This window comes from Alligator mississippiensis, chromosome 4 (genome assembly GCF_030867095.1).
Source record: "Alligator mississippiensis isolate rAllMis1 chromosome 4, rAllMis1, whole genome shotgun sequence".
Lineage (NCBI taxonomy): Eukaryota > Metazoa > Chordata > Crocodylia > Alligatoridae > Alligator > Alligator mississippiensis.
The window spans coordinates 223,704,914-223,723,146 of NC_081827.1; the positions used below are offsets into that span (position 1 = coordinate 223,704,914).

At 40.5% G+C, this 18,233-nt stretch overlaps 1 non-coding gene across 2 annotated transcripts in view; it reads left to right on the forward strand.

The window, feature by feature from the left end:
- Positions 1–16,883, forward strand: part of LOC106736708 (uncharacterized) — an 86,045-nt gene extending 69,162 nt beyond the window's left edge. For both annotated transcript variants that reach the window (XR_009461380.1, XR_009461381.1), the window contains exon 4: positions 15,860–16,883. This is a non-coding gene — a transcript (uncharacterized LOC106736708). The remainder of the gene's footprint in view (positions 1–15,859) is intronic.
- Positions 16,884–18,233: the final 1,350 nt, after the last annotated feature.

Here is an 18,233-nt window from a genome sequence, read left to right on the forward strand (position 1 = left end):
GGTAGACTGGAAAATATGGCACTACAGAAAGAAATCAAAATAATTTCTGGACTATGATAGGAAATTTTATGAGAATATTATAGGGCAGACACAACAAGAATTGGAAGAAGAGCAGGAATAAGTTAAACCAAATATTTTTCTCCTGCATAAAGTTAGAAATGTTGAGACTCACTCACTGCTCTGTATGAAGTTGAACATACATTATTATTGCACATAGTTTTCTGCATGCTTTTAGTTGTCCAGAATGCTTTGTTTTCTTCTACTCTTATTTTTAATGTTTTGTATTTTAATAACTGAAACATTTTGTTAGCATTTCCTAATCTTGTTGTGCATTCAGTTGAGGCCAGACTGTTAGTCTAACTTCTTCTGTGAATGAGTGGTTCTGATGATCTCTGCTTTAAGTAAGAGAATTGTTTTTGTACTTGGTATGCACCTTTTCCTTCTAACCAAACAGAAGTTGGTTCCCTTCAAACCCCATTAATGTCACTCTGAGTTCCAGCCGAAGAGCACTGTGAATTACTTGGTCCTTGCCAAAAGTTTTGGCATTCAACCTTGGAATACCTCTTGCAGACCCTTCCAGTGCCAGAGAACTGTGTGGGGAAAAATAAATCTGGGAATGGTTGAGCACTGCAGTCTCCTCTCCTCTCCACTGCAGTATCCTCTCCTCTCCTGTTATGGCAACAGGTTTGCAAACCTTTTGCTGCAAAATCATTTCAGTGTTTTTATCATAAAATGATGCAGGTGGTAATTAAAGAATAGTTTGATTTCTGAACATTGTTTTGAATGAATATATAGATCAAACCATCACACAGATGGGGCCTTCAAAGAAAGGCATTTTGAAATGGCCTGTCCAGTGTATTCTGGTATATATGAACATTTTGGACCGCAGCAGTTCTTTTGGAGGGATGGGGGATGGGGGACTGATTTACACTGATCCTAGGATTTGCCCTTGGAAAGTAGCTTTTGCAGTACTGTATCATATTAGCTTTATCTGAGCAGAGCCTGAGGAACTGGTGGATGAAATGCAAGGCTGTAACATGCAAGGCCCTTTCCTACTTAACTCACTCTCAACACTTCTTTGTCCACAGTAGAGGAGGGAAGGGCAGTGGTGAGACTTTAGAGACTATACCCAAAAGAATGATCTTCAAAAGATTAATTCTGATACTATCTTCCTATTAGTAGTAAAGATTTGTATCAAAATGTTCACGTGTAGGACCTTGCTATCTGTTTTCATGTCTCTCGCACACATTGGGTGAAAATTCCTTGAGAATAGTTTGGTCCGATAATGGATTCTATGCATTTATAGAACTGGGACGAGCCTGTGGGCCATTTAGTGTAACCCTTGCAGAGATGCAGGATCCACTGCTTCTACATGATTCCAGGCAGATGCCTATTTTGCAAAATCTCCAATGTTGGTGATTCCACAGGTTTTTGGACAGCTCATTCTATTGTCTGTTGCTTCTTAGAGCTAGGAAGGCTTTCCTGAGGTATATCCAACTCATCTTCACTGTAGTCTAAATCCATTGCATCTTATCCTGACCTCTGACAAGGAAGGACAGTTTTTCTCCTTCTTTATGGCAGCCTTTCATGTATTTCCTATCAAGTCTCATCCCCCCCCTTTTGTCCTTCATACCCTATTTCCTTCAGCCTTTCCTTATGCTGCTTGCTTTTGTCACGTTTATCTCTTGCTCAGAATTGTTCCAAAGGCCTGAATCATGGTCAGCTGAGTATTCACTAACTTCAGCAATCTAGATTTCTGTAGAAAAGTTTGAGAAGTTGAGATGTTTCATGTGAAGCTTCAGCTTTCTGTCGTTTCTTCAGCAATGTCAAACTTAGTGAAAAATTGTGCTAAACACTTTTTTTTGTCTGTTGATATATATTAGCGCTCTCATGTGTAAAGTGGGAATAAGGTACAGCAAAATGTAATGACTTGCCAGACAGAAGAATCCAAGGAAATTTCAGTACTGCACAGTCTTTTCTGCATCCCAAGCTTGCCCATTTCTTTATGGCTCATTCATCTAGTTCATTCCACACTTACTTTTTCTCATACATCCTTACCCAAGGTAGTATCTTGTTCTTAATTCAAAACAAACAATATATTGCTGTATTTTAATATGCAAACCATTCCTAAACCAATATTATTAAGCTTGCTTGATTATGGGCAAGCATACCTGCCATGCAGTGACCACTCAACCATTTGTGATTTGTGCCCTCCCCCACACACACAGCCCGCCACCCAAAAAAGCCCATAAAACATTCAGCAGTTTTGATTTTCACTTTTTCCTAAGATGCATTGGAGCTGAAGAGCGATGCCTTCTATGTGTTTCTAAATGGAGCAAAAGGTGGGGTAGAGAACCACTTCACCAAAGACGAATATACCTCCTCTGCTCGTGCTTGTAGAGAGGCAGTTAGACGGGCCAAAGCTACCATGGAGCTGAGGATGGCATCCCAAGTAAAGGACAACAAGAAATTGTTTTTTAGATATATAGGGAGTAAAAGGAAGACCCAGAGAGGAATAGGACCCCTGCTAAATGGGCAGAAACAATTGGTGACGGACAGGGGGGACAAGGCTGAACTCCTCAACGAGTTCTTTGCCTCAGTGTTCCTAAGCGAGGGACGTGACAAGTCTCTCACTGGGGTTGTAGAGAGGCAGCAGCAAGGCACCAGACTTCCATGCGTAGACCCTGAGATGGTGCAGAGTCACTTGGAAGAACTGGATACCTTTAAGTCGGCAGGCCCGGATGAGCTCCATCCGAGGGTGCTGAAGGCACTGGCCGACGTCATTGCAGAGCCACTGGCAGGAATATTCGAACGCTCGTGGCGCACGGGCCAAGTCCCAGAGGACTGGAAAAGGGCCAATGTGGTCCCCATTTTCAAGAAGGGGAGGAAGGAGGACCCGGGCAACTATAGGCCAGTCAGTCTCACCTCCATCCTTGGCAAAGTCTTTGAAAAAATTATCAAGGCTCACATATGCGAGAGCCCGGCAGGACAAATTATGCTGAGGGGAAACCAGCATGGATTCGTGGCAGGCAGATCGTGCCTGACCAATCTAGTCTCTTTTTATGACCAGGTTACGAAACGCCTGGATACAGGAGGAGGGGTGGATGTCATATACTTAGACTTCAGGAAGGCCTTCAATACGGTATCCCACCCCATACTGGTGAACAAGTTAAGAGGCTGTGAATTGGATGACTACACAGTCCAGTGGGTGGCAAATTGGCTGGAGGGTCACACCCAGAGAGTCATGGTGGATGGGTCAGCTTTGACCTGGAAGGGTGTGGGCAGTGGGGTCCCGCAGGGCTTGGTCCTTGGACCGATACTCTTTAATGTCTTGATCAGCAACTTGGATGAGGGAGTGAAATGTACTCTGTCCAAGTTTGCAGATGACACAAAGCTATGGGGAGAAGTGGACATGCCGGAGGGCAGGGAACAGCTGCAAGCAGACCTGGACAGGTTGGACAAGTGGGCAGAAAACAACAGAATGCAGTTCAACAAGGAGAAATGCAAAGTGCTGCACCTAGGGAGGAAAAATGTCCAGCACACCTACAGCCTAGGGAATGACCTGCTGGGTGCCACAGAGGTGGAAAGGGATCTTGGAGTCCTAGTGGACTCCAAGATGAACATGAGCCGGCAGTGTGACGAAGCCATCAGAAAAGCCAATGGCACTTTATCGTGCATCAGCAGATGCATGACAAATAGGTCCAAGGAGGTGATACTTCCTCTCTATTGAGCGCTGGTCAGACCGCAGTTGGAGTACTGCGTGCAATTCTGGGCGCCGCACTTCAAGAGGGATGAGGATAACCTGGAGAGGGTCCAGAGAAGGGCCACTCGTATGGTTAAGGGCCTGCAGACCAAGCCCTATGAGGAGAGACTAGAGAAACTGGACCTTTTCAGCCTCCACAAGAGAAGGTTGAGAGGCGACCTTGTGGCTGCCTATAAGTTCATCACGGGGGCACAGAAGGGAATTGGTGAGTATTTATTCACCAAGGCGCCCCCAGGGGTTACAAGAAATAATGGCCACAAGCTAGCAGAGAGCAGATTTAGATTGGACATTAGGAAGAACTTCTTCACAGTTCGAGTGGCCAAGGTCTGGAACGGGCTCCCGAGGGAGGTGGTGCTCTCCCCTACCCTGGGGGTCTTCAAGAGGAGGTTAGATGAGCATCTAGCTGGGGTCATCTAGACCCAGCACGCTTTCCTACCTATGCAGGGGGTCGGACTCGATGATCTATTGAGGTCCCTTCCAACCCTAACATCTATGAATCTATGAATCATCAACTAAATCCGTGATGTATAAGCTTTGATGTGCCCAGGCTCACTTCACTGGAAGATTCATCAGATGATTACTTCATGAAATGAGGTTGGAATCACAAAAGCTTATGCATCTCTGATTTAGTTAGTTTGTAAGGTGCACCTCTGCCTTTTGCCTGATGTCAGGCTAAAATGAGTAACTACCTAGCTCTGCGAAATAAAACAAGTACTAGATATAAAAACACTTTTTGTAATGGAAGAAAACATTAGGACACGTATCACAGGCAGCTAAAATATGCGTTATGTTCACAATCAAAACAGTAAAAAATAGTGTCCAGGAAAGTCAAGCCAACAATGCAGATTCTATACGAGCCCCTTGGAGCTCGGTCTTGTATGTAATACTGCCCTCTCCTGAAACACTGAGGACTTGCACATGTCGCCATTGTTCTCTCCCACAAGAAACGGAGATGTCTTTTGTTTTCGAGAGATTGGCCTGTGGTTTTAGAGGCAAAGATTCTACTCTGGAATTGTGAATTCCTTCTAGGAATTCAGGCACATGGAGTGTGCTGGTACGTACCAGTGGCTTTTTGTGTTTCCCTACAGAGAGAACCGAATCTACGACAAATATGTTCACTATGTTGCTATGTGGGTATTGACTGAATATGGAGAGGGAAAAGTAGATGATAGGGAGATTCAATATTGTTACAAAATGGTATCTTTATTTTTTTGTAAGATTATTAGTTTTCACTGTGATACTCGTGTTGCAATTTTCAGTATTTAAAAAAATGAGAAAGTACGAGAGAGAGAGAGTGCAAACCAAACTTACGTTCAGATAATTGTGTATGTGTTGTATTTAGAAGGAATGGAATAGTAGGTAACTTCAAATAGTAGGTGGTGCCATAGAACAGTATGGCAAGCTTCCATATGATATCTGAATAAAAAAATGCTATGTATATATATGCTATATAATGCTGTCTGTCTGTCTAGATATAGAGATATCGCGATATAGAGATATATATCTCGATATATAGATATATATCTATAGATGTAGATCTATATGTATATATATGATTCATAGATTGTTAGGGGCTGGAAGAGACCTTGTAGATCATTGGGTCCAGTCCCTCTGCACTAGGCAGGAAAAAACAACTGGGGTCAAGTGACCCCAGCAAGGTGACTGTCTAGTCTCCTTTTGAAGATTTCCAGGGTAGGTGACAGCACCACCACTGGAGGGAATTTATTCCACAGTCTGGACACCCTGACTGTGAAGGAGTTTTTCCTGGAATTGAGCCTGAAGTGGCCTTCCAGGAGTTTGTATCCATTGTTCCTGGTCTTCCTTAGGGGTCCCCTGGTGAACAGCTGTACACCAACTTCTCGATGTACTCCCCTGATGTAGAGGTAAGCTGCTACCAAGTCCCCTCTCAGCCTTCTCTTCTGTAGGCTGAAGAGGCCCAAGTCCCTCAGCCTTTCCTCGTATGGCTTGTCTTGCAAGTCCCTGATCATATGGGTGGCTCTTCTCTGGACCCTCTCAAGTTTTTCCATGTCCTTGTGGAATGTGTGTGTGTGTCCATATAGTGTGTGTGTGTGTGTGTATGTGTGTGTGTGTGTGTGTGTGTATGTATAAAAATTTGTATGCATGTATATGTATATATGTGTGTATATACTTTACTCCAACTATATATATAAGTTGGAGTAAAGGGCTCAGTGCACCCTCTGCCATTGTCTGTTTCCTCACAGGGGTTAATAACTGAACAGTAGTGATTTCTGTCTGGAGGACGTGATACCAAACTCTCTATAGGTCTTACACAGAGGAACATGAAAGGGTGAGGAGTTCTGTTCCTTCTCCTGCTTGGCCAGGTATGACAAGGGTGCAGTATATTACTAGAAGGAAACAAAAGAAAAGAGAAGAAAATGGGAGAGAGAAACATGTACTCGGAATGCTCCCTGAGTTGTAATAGGAGCAGTCATAAAACTGTAGTTTAGCAGAAATAGCTATATCAGGTACACAAAAGAAGATCCTATGTAACGTTGGTGACCCATATGCAAGTCTCTGAAGTGTTCATCTTTCCTAGAAAATGCATCTGGGACATTAAACAATGATTAAAATGGGGATTTTTCTGAGATATGTGGGCACCTACCTTCCTTTGGCTCCTTTGAAATTTCCAGCCGAAAATGTAAATATTATACTGGTGGACACAAACCAAATAAAAATATTTAATCAAGATTTGTAGCAGGTGCACAAATATTTATTGTGTCATTCATTTTTTCTGAATTGCCAGCCAGTTGCCAACCAGAAAGACTGTTTTAATAAACAAAGAAAGCAATATCAGGCGTAGAGGTAGGTCTCTTTTACACACCACATTATCAAATATTAAGAGCATGCAAGAAATGTAGAAATGGGAGCTGGCAAGCAACTGTGCCTATGAAAATGCAGTTGTAAGGACTTTGCGGTATGAAATACACAAGCACTCTGTTTTCACTACAAACATAATTAGCACTGAATTTTCTTTAATGACTAATAATAAATAAAAAGTCAAAATTTCTCTTTCTATTATAATAACAAACACAATAACAAATGAACAACAAATGAAAACTTTACAAAGAAAACCATACAATATATCGATATCTTTGCTATATTGCTCCTCAGCAGCAAAAACCTTCACTGTCTCTGATACTCGTTTGTGTCTGGGTAGCAGCAGATTGAATCCACCTTCTCTGGAGCCTCTAGATGGATACAACTCACTTATGTTATCTTTTCTTCTCAGCTGGTACTCAGAGCAGGATGCATGCCTGTGGCTTACAGAAAAGTAATCCAAATGTCCTCTCAGCCTCCTTGGCTAGGGACAGAAGTTACACATAAACAGGTTTAAATCTTCAGGAACTGGTTTCAACTTGTAACAGAACAGAAGCTCAGTGCACATAAACCAGTTTCAAAATGTCTGAAACTAGTTTAAGATAAACCTGGCTGAATGTAGTATCAGACTTAACTGATTTAGGTTAAACCGGTTTCTGAAGCTTCTGTCCCAGACCTTTTCCTGCTTGAGGTTAAATCAGAGTTCCCCAGTATCCCAGCACGGGCTATTCCTCTTCCTGCAGGCTCTGAGGTCTCTGGGATTTTGTAGTCTAGAAACACAGCAGCAGAACTCTGCAGGGTTGTTCATCACTTCCTCTTCCTGCTTCCAGGTGCCTCTGGGATTTGTAGTCCATGATCACAGCCAGCAGGACTCCACAGGGATGTTCCCTTCTGTTCAATACATGTTTGCTTCAGAGAATGGACTATTCTTGTTCAGGCTTTTATGAATTCAATGCTACTACTTCCCCCTGACCGCCCCCCCACCCCCCGCAGCCTGGTGGCAGGTGCTGTTCCTCCCCTCCCCCTTAGCCCAGGCAGACCCTCCTGCTACCTCTGGGCTGGGCTTGGCCATGTCCCTTCCACTCAAGCAGGCATGGGGGAAAAGTCTTGGAGCTAGCAGGTGTGCTGTAGCACCCCCCAGCTTGCGGCTTTAGCCACTGAAGGCATGTGCCTGCATTTCTTGTATCAAAAGTGAATGTCTGTGTATTTGCTTACTGGTTAATTTTTGCAGCTTAGACTAACCTGCAGAGACTGAACTGATTCAGCCTCGGGCTTTTTGGCTGTCTGTACTTGGGCAGAGAGTTCTCTCAGAATGCTCCCCTCAGGGCTGACATTACAAACGCTCCAACCTGGTTGCTGTGATAGTTTTTTTTCCCTCCCCTTGACCTCAGTGGTACACCCAACAGCAGCTCCCAACATATCCCCAATGGGAATGCTCCAGAAGGTCTTGCTGACGTTCCCAACATGGATGCATTTTGAAATATTTCACAATAGTGAAATATATGAGGAAACTAATGCAGATGCCAATTTGAATGTCTATCTGTATTGTTCTTCTATGCTCGCGTGTGTGTGTACCTGTATATCTTACACACAAAATGTAGGCAAAATAATTGTCAAGAAGGTTTAATAGGCTAGTCAATGTTGTTCTCCTTTTATGCTTCTCTCTAAAAGTCTGCACTGAAGCTTGTATCTATTTCTTAAAAGTTTGGCATTAAATCTTGTAGAAAAAGCTTATTGAAAAATAGTGATATTAATGTGTTAGGGAAATAGTATATATTCTTGCATATTATGTCATAATGTACATGTTCTGTTTGTCTTTGCAATCTGATCTATGATATATAATGGTCAGGACTTAGGTATTTAGCATTCCAGTGATCTAGATGTTATGCCTATAGTAAGAAGTGATGGGCTAAACTTGGAAGACCCAGAGTCTCCTATCAGGTTCATAGTCTTTGGTCCAGTGGTGCAGTAACAGAGAGAGAACAACTGTTTCTCCACATGATATAGAGAAATCTATTTGCAGAAATTGGGTGACACATTTTCTTTGTAAGCATGTATTTCAAGCAGCCCACAGTGAATAATTAAATCCTTTGTGATGCTTTAGAGCTTTAATATATCTGCATAACATGTTATGGAAACTTTTATATATGTATGTATTAACATATGTTAAATAAATGTTGTTGTTAGTAGCGTTAGAAACGATGCTAAAATAATCCTAGTATCACATATCTGGTATGAATTTCCCCTGATGACTGGATGAGTGGTTTTGCTATGGCTGGGTGGGCCAGGGTGTTTCCTCATGCTTGTCATTTCTATCTAAATGCAAAATCTTCCCTTCCCCAAGCTGTACCCATATACTACTCTTCATGAAACTGAGATCTTGCTTCATGCATTTTATATAAAACACCTTCCAGGTCTTATGGGTTGGAGAGAGCACCATTGTGACTCAGCTGTGGAAGCATTTGTTTTGTAATGGTACTGTGCAAGATATTGTGAAGTCATTATTTGGGGAGTATAATCACTTAAAATAATCACTTGTTCAAATGCTGAATTTTAGTTCATGGTCATGATCTTTTTAGCTCTTGCTATCATAGTTTGGGTAGATATGCACCCAAGAATAATTGGGTCAGGCAAAGCTCTCGTGTCTGATAGTTATGCAGTTGTTTTTTGTCACTTGTGTTGTCAGAGCATCTTCTTCCCTTTTTGAAATCATGCTTCCATAAATATTCTTCCATGATAAGAAATAGTTTTCTACAGCAGCCGCCAAATCCCTGTCTTCAGTAAGGGTGTCGTTCAAGCAGAAATATTACAATAAGGCTGGTTGGTGGTGTTTAAATTATGCATCAGATTATACTCTTTCAATATTTTTTTTGCTCAAGGAAGTGGTATAAATTTGTATGTTCTAAATATGACTTGATTTTTATTTCAACACATCATTATGTATTGATGAAATGCTGAAAAATATAAATATTATTATGTATTTTCTCTTTGGAGGCACTGCTTGTGTTTTAATTTTGATAATTAAAAAAAAAATTTCCCATGTGCACCAGGTAGGACTGGAATATTTTTGAATTGCCACTGATATAAATACAAGATCCTGATAGTTTATAGGCCTTTTTGTTTTTAATTTCATAGGTATTTATATATTCCTAGTTTGGAATGATTTACCCAGTGAAAGGGCTTGAAAAACTTAATATGATTAAGCTCATAAGAATGATGTATCAAGCTGTCATGTATCTTAAGCACTTTTCTCAAGAGAAAAAAATGCTATATTAGGAACCTCAAGATTTAATAAATATTTATTGAACACTAATGCCCCATTTGATAAGGGTGTCTCTTCCCTATCTAGCACTTCTAAAGCTGCAGTGACATTGGAGGTGCTTTGTTTCAGAAAGAGACCTGATGAGTTGTAACTGAGTGAGTGTTAAAACCTATCTAACAGGAACATCCTCTTGGCAAGCAACTGGATTAACAATATAGAGAGGTGGGGAAGCCAAATTATCTCTCTTCTTTAAATCTGGCTGGCAGGAGTTGTACTGGCACTGCATATTGGATTAATGCATTCTTTTGCTAAAGAGAATGTGACAGACCCCATGTCCCACAAAACCCCACAGTGAAAAGGCTGTATTGTGGCACTGGAGACCTATTTTGCATGACGGGGAGATACACTACTCCCAAGTGTAACGATCCATAGTAGGGGTAAGCATGCTAATTACTCTAGACATGGCACCGGAAGGAATGATATGGATAGTATTTTGTCTAGTCACCTTTGACTCCCCTAGCGTCCATTTACAGTTGGGTCAATGGGGTTGGCATCTGGCACATTGGGTCTCTGCAGCTGTAGGAAGATGGGTCTACTGTTGTGTCCCTGCAGAATTGGTGGGCAGCCTTGTTTGGACTGACTAATGCTACTCCCATTGCTTATGGATTCATAGTGTACTCATTCTGAGATGAGGGTATAAAATCTGGCTCTGGAATATTCATATAGAACAAGAACTGCATTGAAGTTTTCATATCAAAGGTTCCTGATATACTAAATTAATTCCTTTCAAAAGAAGGAATGACTAAGATAACTCTTCTGGAATTTAACTTTGTAATTTCAGGAAGTCTGCATAGTTTGCCCCAAATGCTTTAGAGCTCTGTGAATTGTCCTCTTTGGGTTCACTAAATGTATTAAAGATTGTATTGAGGCGGGGAAATTCAGTGTAAATTGTAACTCGTGTAAGACTAGCGAAGAAATTGTTTGAGAAATTTGCAATGGAATAAACAACCTTTTTGTTCTAGGACCCTGTTCTAGTAGCCAGAACGTTTTCAAAATAGGTGAATGCTACAAATACTTTATTTGTAGTTTCATGGGACTGAAACCTTTCTCTTCCATTTGAAGAGATTCGAAACCCCTTTATTCATATTCCACAAACCTCCATCTAATTCAATACTTTGCTCACAAGAAGGTTAGTGGAGAAAAAACATGTAATGAAGACTTGAGAGAATGTATATTTGTGTTAATGTTGATACTTGAAAGCCTGTTTTGGTTGGAAATCATCTAACAGGAAGAGAAACAGTGCTATGAGTGACCATGGATTTCATGATCTTAGCAACCAACAGATCTCACGCACAGTCTAAAGACTGAAATATAGTTCCATAAGTTTTGGTCTTACTGTGACTAATGAACCAGTTAGTAAAAAAAATCTCTTTATAGCTACCTAGGTCATAAAAAAGAGAACTACCTTTGCCTGTTAAATGTTTTTTGGGGACTAATTTGCCCATCTTTGCTCCTGAAATGAAACAAGATGGTGTTTTGTTCTAGTTGGCAGGTATGCACAAAACAGTCAGATTTCATCATCATTGGCACATGTGCCAGAAGAGAGGTCTGGGTAGATAAGACACAGAACCCCACCCTGGAACAGTTATGACAAGTGGAATATTACAATGTGCAGAGAAGCTCACTTAGCTGCTCTTCTATATGTTTTGTGGATACACCTAGAACTTCAGCCTTGTCAGACAGGTACCTTTTTGACAATACCTTCACTTAGGGTCCTTTATATTAAAAGAGGTAGTTTGATAGAGCTTTCTGTCTTCTGACCCAGGAAAAGATTGGCTGCCCATGTATTGATAGCATGAGCTTGATCTGATTGTGGAAGAGAATCCACAAAATGCTAAAGGCTTTTCACACCAACTACTGAAACTTTCTTAGCCTGTCGAAGGGTTTTTGAACCCGAAAGCTTGCTTAATAATTATTTTCCAACCATTTGGGTTGGTCTAATAAAAGATATCAGATTCGCCCAAGGAACCTTGTCTGCCAAAGGCTTTTCTTGGCTGATATTTTGCACAGGACTCCTGAAGCAGTTGCCAAAGAAATCTCTGGTGCTCTATCTTTTCTATTTCCTATGAAGTTCCTTTACAACTGATTTCTCACTGGTAACATCTTTTATGTTACAAAGCCTTATGCTTCAGAGCTGATGCTAAATTGTTCATAACAGAGAAAAAGATGTGTGTAATTTTTTATACATGTAGCTAATTCATCCAGAATCACATTTAGCTGTAATTAAATACACTTTATATATCAGGTATAATTAATATTGTAGGACATCCAAAAGACAGTGTTTAAATATCTAAATTTTGTTAATGGATTCAGTATACAAGCTTGTTTTGTAAGCACAGGAGTACGTAATTGTTTGGGGATTACTCTGGGTCTTTCATTAGTGATCTAACATACCATCTAGGCTAAACCACCTATTTATCTAGAGGGTTTCATAAGCAATTGATTATAAACACAGATTTAACTAACAAATCAATCATAATAGCTAGGATTATATTGCCAATCCTGTTTTAGTGGATTTTTATCAATTAGTACCTAAAATGTCTTCTATACATGTGTTTACTCCTGCTAGAATTTGGGTGGATGAGTGATGCATTTTTACAGGTGATGGGAGTATAGTGTCTTTGGGATTTCTATTCAAGTGATTAGTTCTCAGGATGGATAATCTACATGTTTTTCTTTGCAACTATAAATGTATTAATTAGGATTAAGGGCCTGCGCTGTAGTAACTCACACAAAATGAATGAATTTGTAGTGTAGGAACCACTTCTGTCTTTCTTATTTACATAGGACTTTATTCAAAATCCACTAATGTCAAAGCTCATTGACCTCAGTGGACTTTAGATGAGCCCCATCAAATTAGTATGACTTGCCTTGAAAAAGTGGACAGAATCGAGCACTTAATTGTACTACTTCGAATGTCTTAGGAATGAAAATTACATGAATAACACCATTGACTGACTGTATTATATGTTCTTTAAAATACAATGCCATAAATTGAAGTATCTGGGTATGTATTAAAGAAAGGTATCTAAGTTGGATATAAGAGCAATGTAATCATGAGTAGTAAAAATAAATTCTCAGGGTCACATCTGATACCTTTACGTGTATTGAATACCACTTTGCTCTGCAAAAAGGTACAATGAAAGCAATCAGGATTTGCAGTAAGGGCTTATCACTCTGAGGAAGGCTTTCAGGATCAGGCGTACAGTGAGTCCCTTTAGATGCATGTAGCAGCAGCAGGTAGTTGATGGGTGTCGACTTCCCTAGAAATGTATATAAATGAACAAAATCTAAATTCTCGTGGACTGTGTGCTCTCTGATTGAGACCTTTTATTCTTTGGCTGCTGCCTTGTAACTATGAGCAACAGGGCACATTTACCTTTAAGAAATGCTTGATATCAGTGCAGAGTGCCAATGCTCCTGCTGCTTTCTATATACAAATAGGGAAATATAGGTGGAAAGAGCTGTCCTGACAGGGGGTAGCTTAGGAGGTGGTGAGCGGCAGTACAGAACACAGTTGCAGTGAAGATCTAGGAGTAAATTCACTTCATGTGTAGAAATATCTTCCTTCATTCTCATTTTAATAAAACTATATGTGCACATTATCGTCAATCAGTCAAATATCACACAAGCCCTCCAGTAAATTATAATGTACACTATCTATATGGTATTTAATCTTTTTTTAATGAAGCGATTTCATCCATGATAGATGCAGAGCAACTCTGTTAGTGTATTGCGTGTTGTTTTATTGAACATCTGTTTTCTTCATTATGCAGTGTAAGCAAATACCTTACAACTAATTTTTAATATTTTGAATGAGCTATATTTTTCTTCTAACAGTTTTCATATGGCTTTTCAGATCACTACATCCCATGCCACGTAGATATGATGGGAAAACAAGACTAGAGTAACATTAGTGTAAGTCACATGATGAGACAGAATATAATTCTGGAATATGGAGTAGAAAATGTGGGTTTATAACATTACCCATAACATTCAACAACAAGAGGAAGACCAGGGAAAGGGTAGGTCCCTTACTGAATGGGGAAGGCAACTGAATGGCAGATGATGTGGAAAAGGTTGAAGTATTCAATGTTTTTTTTCCCTCAGTCTTCACAGGCAACATCAGCACGCAGACTATCACACCCGATAGCACAATTTGGGGAGGAAGTGAGCATTCAACAGTGGCAAAAGAACAGGGTAGGGACCATATAGAAAAGCTGGATATGTACAAGTCCATGGGCCCAGATGCAATGCACCAAAGGGTACTGAGGGAGTTGGTTGAGGTGATTGCAGAGCCACTGGCCATTAGCTCTGAAAATTCATGGCAGTTGGGAGAGGTCCTGGATGATTGGCAAATATAGGGACCATCTTTAAGAAAGGGAAAAAGGAGGATCTGGGGAACTAAAGACCAGTCAGCCTCACCTCAATCCCTGGAAAAATCATGGAGTAGGTCGTCAAGGAATCCATTTCCAAGCACTTGGAGCATTGGGCTCCAAGGGTAGTAAACAATGACTTGATCTCTAGTTAGCAGACACTATCAAGTAGAGTGCCCCAGGGGTTGGTCCTGGGCCTGGTTTTGCTCAGTATCTTCATCAGTGATCTGAAAGATGGGATGAAGTGAACTGTCAGCAAGTTTTCAGTTGACACCGAGCTGGGGAGAATAGTGGATACATTGGAGGGCTAGGATTCAGAGAGACCTCGACAAATTAAAGGATTGGACCAAAAGAAATCTCATGAGGTTCAACAAGGACAAATGCAAAGTTCTGCACTTAGGACAGAACAGTTGCATGCACTGGTACAGGATGGAGACTGACTGGCTAAAGCAGCAGCTCTGCAGAAAAGGACCTGGGGTTACACTGGACAATAAGCTGAATATAAGCCAATGGTATGCCCTTGTTGCAGAGAAGGCTAATGGCATACTGGGCTTCATTAGTAGGAGTGTTGTCAGCAGATCGAGGGATGTGATTATTCCCCTCTGTGGCCACATCTGGAGTGCTGTGTCTACTTTTTGAGCCTTCCACTACAGAAAGGATGTGGACAAATTGGAGAGAGTCCAGCAAAGAATAACAAAAATGGTTAGGAGGCTAGGGCACATGATTTATGATGAGTGGCTGAAGGAACTGGTCTTATTTAATTTGAAGAAGAGAAGACTTGAGGGGGATTTAATATCAGCCTTCAACTACCTGAATGGTGGTTCTAAAGAGGACGGAGCTAGACTGTTCCCAGTGGTGGCCGATGACGGAACAAAGAGCAATGGTCTCAAGCTGCAGCAACAGAAGTTTAGGAAGAACTTTCTCACAAGGAGGGTAGTAAAACACTGGAACAGGTTACCTAGAGAGGTTGTGGACTCTCCATCCTTGAAGGTTTTTAAGACCCAACTAGACAAAGCCTTGGTTGGGATGATTTAGTTGGGGATGGTCCTGCTTGGAGGAGGGGGTTGAAGTAGACTTCCTGAGGTCCCTTCCAACCCTAATTTTCTATGATTTATGATAAACATCCAACCCATGCACAAGGATTGGCACCTGACCATCATATTGTCCCTCCAGACAGTTGAACTATTTTGGATCCTAATTACTGCTCTAGAACAGGATTGTAGTAAACTAACCATATTACAACACATGTAATAGGTGTGGATTAGTTTAAAAATGAGCAACATTTTGTTGGTGTTATCGGGTCTCTTGTTGAATACTTGTCCACCCCTCACACTCACCTGCCATGCCTTGATGGGAAGAAATAGAAAATGAAACACAGGTGAAACGGACTCTAAGTGATGTATCTTTTACTAGGTAACAAGGTGACTGTCAGTTACTCCTGCCATTTCAGGATACAGTGTAACAACATGGTTCCCATCTTTCCCCTTTTCCTCCATCCTTAGATATGTTTGGGAGCTTCTGTACTCCCGCTGCACTGACTTCTGACCCACTTCTTCACAGGTTTTGCTCTGCCAACACCACACTGTCTCTGGGAAGAGGTCACCACCATGCTGCTCCGAGAGGGTGCTTCCCCAAACACATAAGTGACCGATCAGCTGCCTACCTCTCTGGTGGTTTTTACCATTGTCTCTCCTGTTGTGTAGGCTCTTCTAGTCCTCCGGTGTATCCTTGCTGAAGGTCCTCTCAATACTGGCTCTGTTGCATTCCATTGTCTGTGCCCTGCCGAAGGATGAACTCCCGGCAAATCTGCCTTTTATCCATGGCCTGGTTCTCAGGCAGCAATTGAGTTTAACCCACTTCTGGTGTTTCATTGTTTTGGCGTTTCCCAGGTGTTCGCTATTGGTGGACTTCCCTTTAGTAACAGGTATGCCTAGCTCCCTATTACAGTTAGATATACACCTGCATCTTTAAAATACCATCTGTTGTATGGGAGTTTCATACTTTGGAGGATAAAACTGATTGACTTGAAATTTGAATTCCTGATTCAGAAACAAGTGGAGGCTTCTTTTGCACAGGATAGATAGAATTTCAAAGATCTAGAATTGGACTGCGCAAACTTGAATTCCATCTTTCTGTTCCCTGCAATGTTCTAATGTGTCTATGTGGAGTTACAGCAGGATGTGTCATTCTTAATATGAGGCACAAGCTAAGCATGAACTACTCTATGGTGCTTGGGTTACAGAAAAGCCTTTAAAATAATTATTGCTTGAGATACTGGCTCCATGGAAAATGAATGACAGATAGTCAAAGGTTGTCAAAATCTTTACATCAATCTTGCTAATATCCAACACACACACATCTATCCAGGTGAAATTTCTACTGAAACCATGGATAGTTTATTTGAGTGTAAGCCATGGAAGAGAAACCTTCATAACATTTTAGACTTGCATAGGAAGTTGGGGAGAGATTCTACCTCTTTTGTTTCTCAAAATTTGATCAGGACAGAGCAAAAAAATGGAGTAGAAAACATGAAGGAATCAGATCTTGCATTTTAAAGTAGAAAGTCATTTTGTCTGGATCTCTTCTCCTCCTCCCCCCCTCCCCCCCCCAAAAAAAAGTTTCTGTATCAAAATTTTATTGCAGTACTAGTGTGCTTCTAAAGTGGATTTTTTTTTTCTGCAGCTGCTAAAACTTCTGGTCGTTGGAAAGGTTTAGTAAGAAGTGTAGAATATAGTTGAACAGAGGATTGCTACAGAGTGGAGAAGACCTAGTCTTTTCTGACATCTTTTATTTATTTTTTCTCTCTCTCTGCCTGGTCTTCAAGTATCTGATGTCAGACACCTTGCATTTGTTTGAAATGATCAGACACTGATGCGATATATGTGACTGGCATGTAATAAATAACAGTTTTCTTCAAATTCCTGTCTGCTTTGTCAGCAGTATTTTTTGTTATCAAGGTACTAGCAATAATATATATATTTGGTCCTGTAAACCTATAACAAAAAAATAATCTTTTCTATGTTTCTTCCCCCCACCACTACCTCTTAACCTGTAGGTACTGCATAATATCTCAATAGTATACTTCCTTTTCCTGTTGTATGAGACTTTTTTAATGTATGGATGTGAAAGAAGTGACTTCCCTGAAAATCCTACAGTTGCTTTTTCTATGAGTGAAGAAGTGGAGGTGATATTTTGTGTTGCCTATGAAACTGAAGTCAGCAAAGATTTACATTATTTTTCCAAATAGGTGGTACTTTTCCTTAATTTCTAATGTTAAATTTATAACGCTGGATGATTCATGGCTCTGAGACTTGTGTAAACCCAGAAATAATGTTAGTTAGAAAGCTATTATGGATATGTTGAGATTATTATGATCACCCTAGTAACACATTTGATAAATGATTTTAATTACAAATACAATAGCAATTGATGCGATCATGGTGTTTACAAAGTGTGGTTCACTTTTTGTATTGATTGGAACATTTAGAGGTGATGCACAAATATTCACTGAAATCTCTTATAACAAAAACAGTTGTCAAGGATGAGTCTGACTACTTGTACCATTTCCTGTATTGTTAAAAAGCTTAACAATTAACCTAAGTCTGCTCCTCTCCATTCACCTTTCTTTATTTTTGGCACATGAATCATTTTCTCACATAGAATAAGGTAAATTTGTGATATGTGGTAACCCTCCTTGATTGTTACCTTTGCAATATGATATTTGTCTTTCATCTTTTTGTGAAGAACTTTGATATTTTTACATACAGTGAGACCGCCCTTGCTTTATATGCTGGATACCTGGTGTTTTTCATTGCATGACTGCTTGGAACTGGACCCCTTCTTTGTTAGAACTGGAGTCAAGTAAGGACGTATTATTGTACCAACACTAATTTCTATCTATATCACAGTATTTGGCATCTTATTGCTGAAAGAC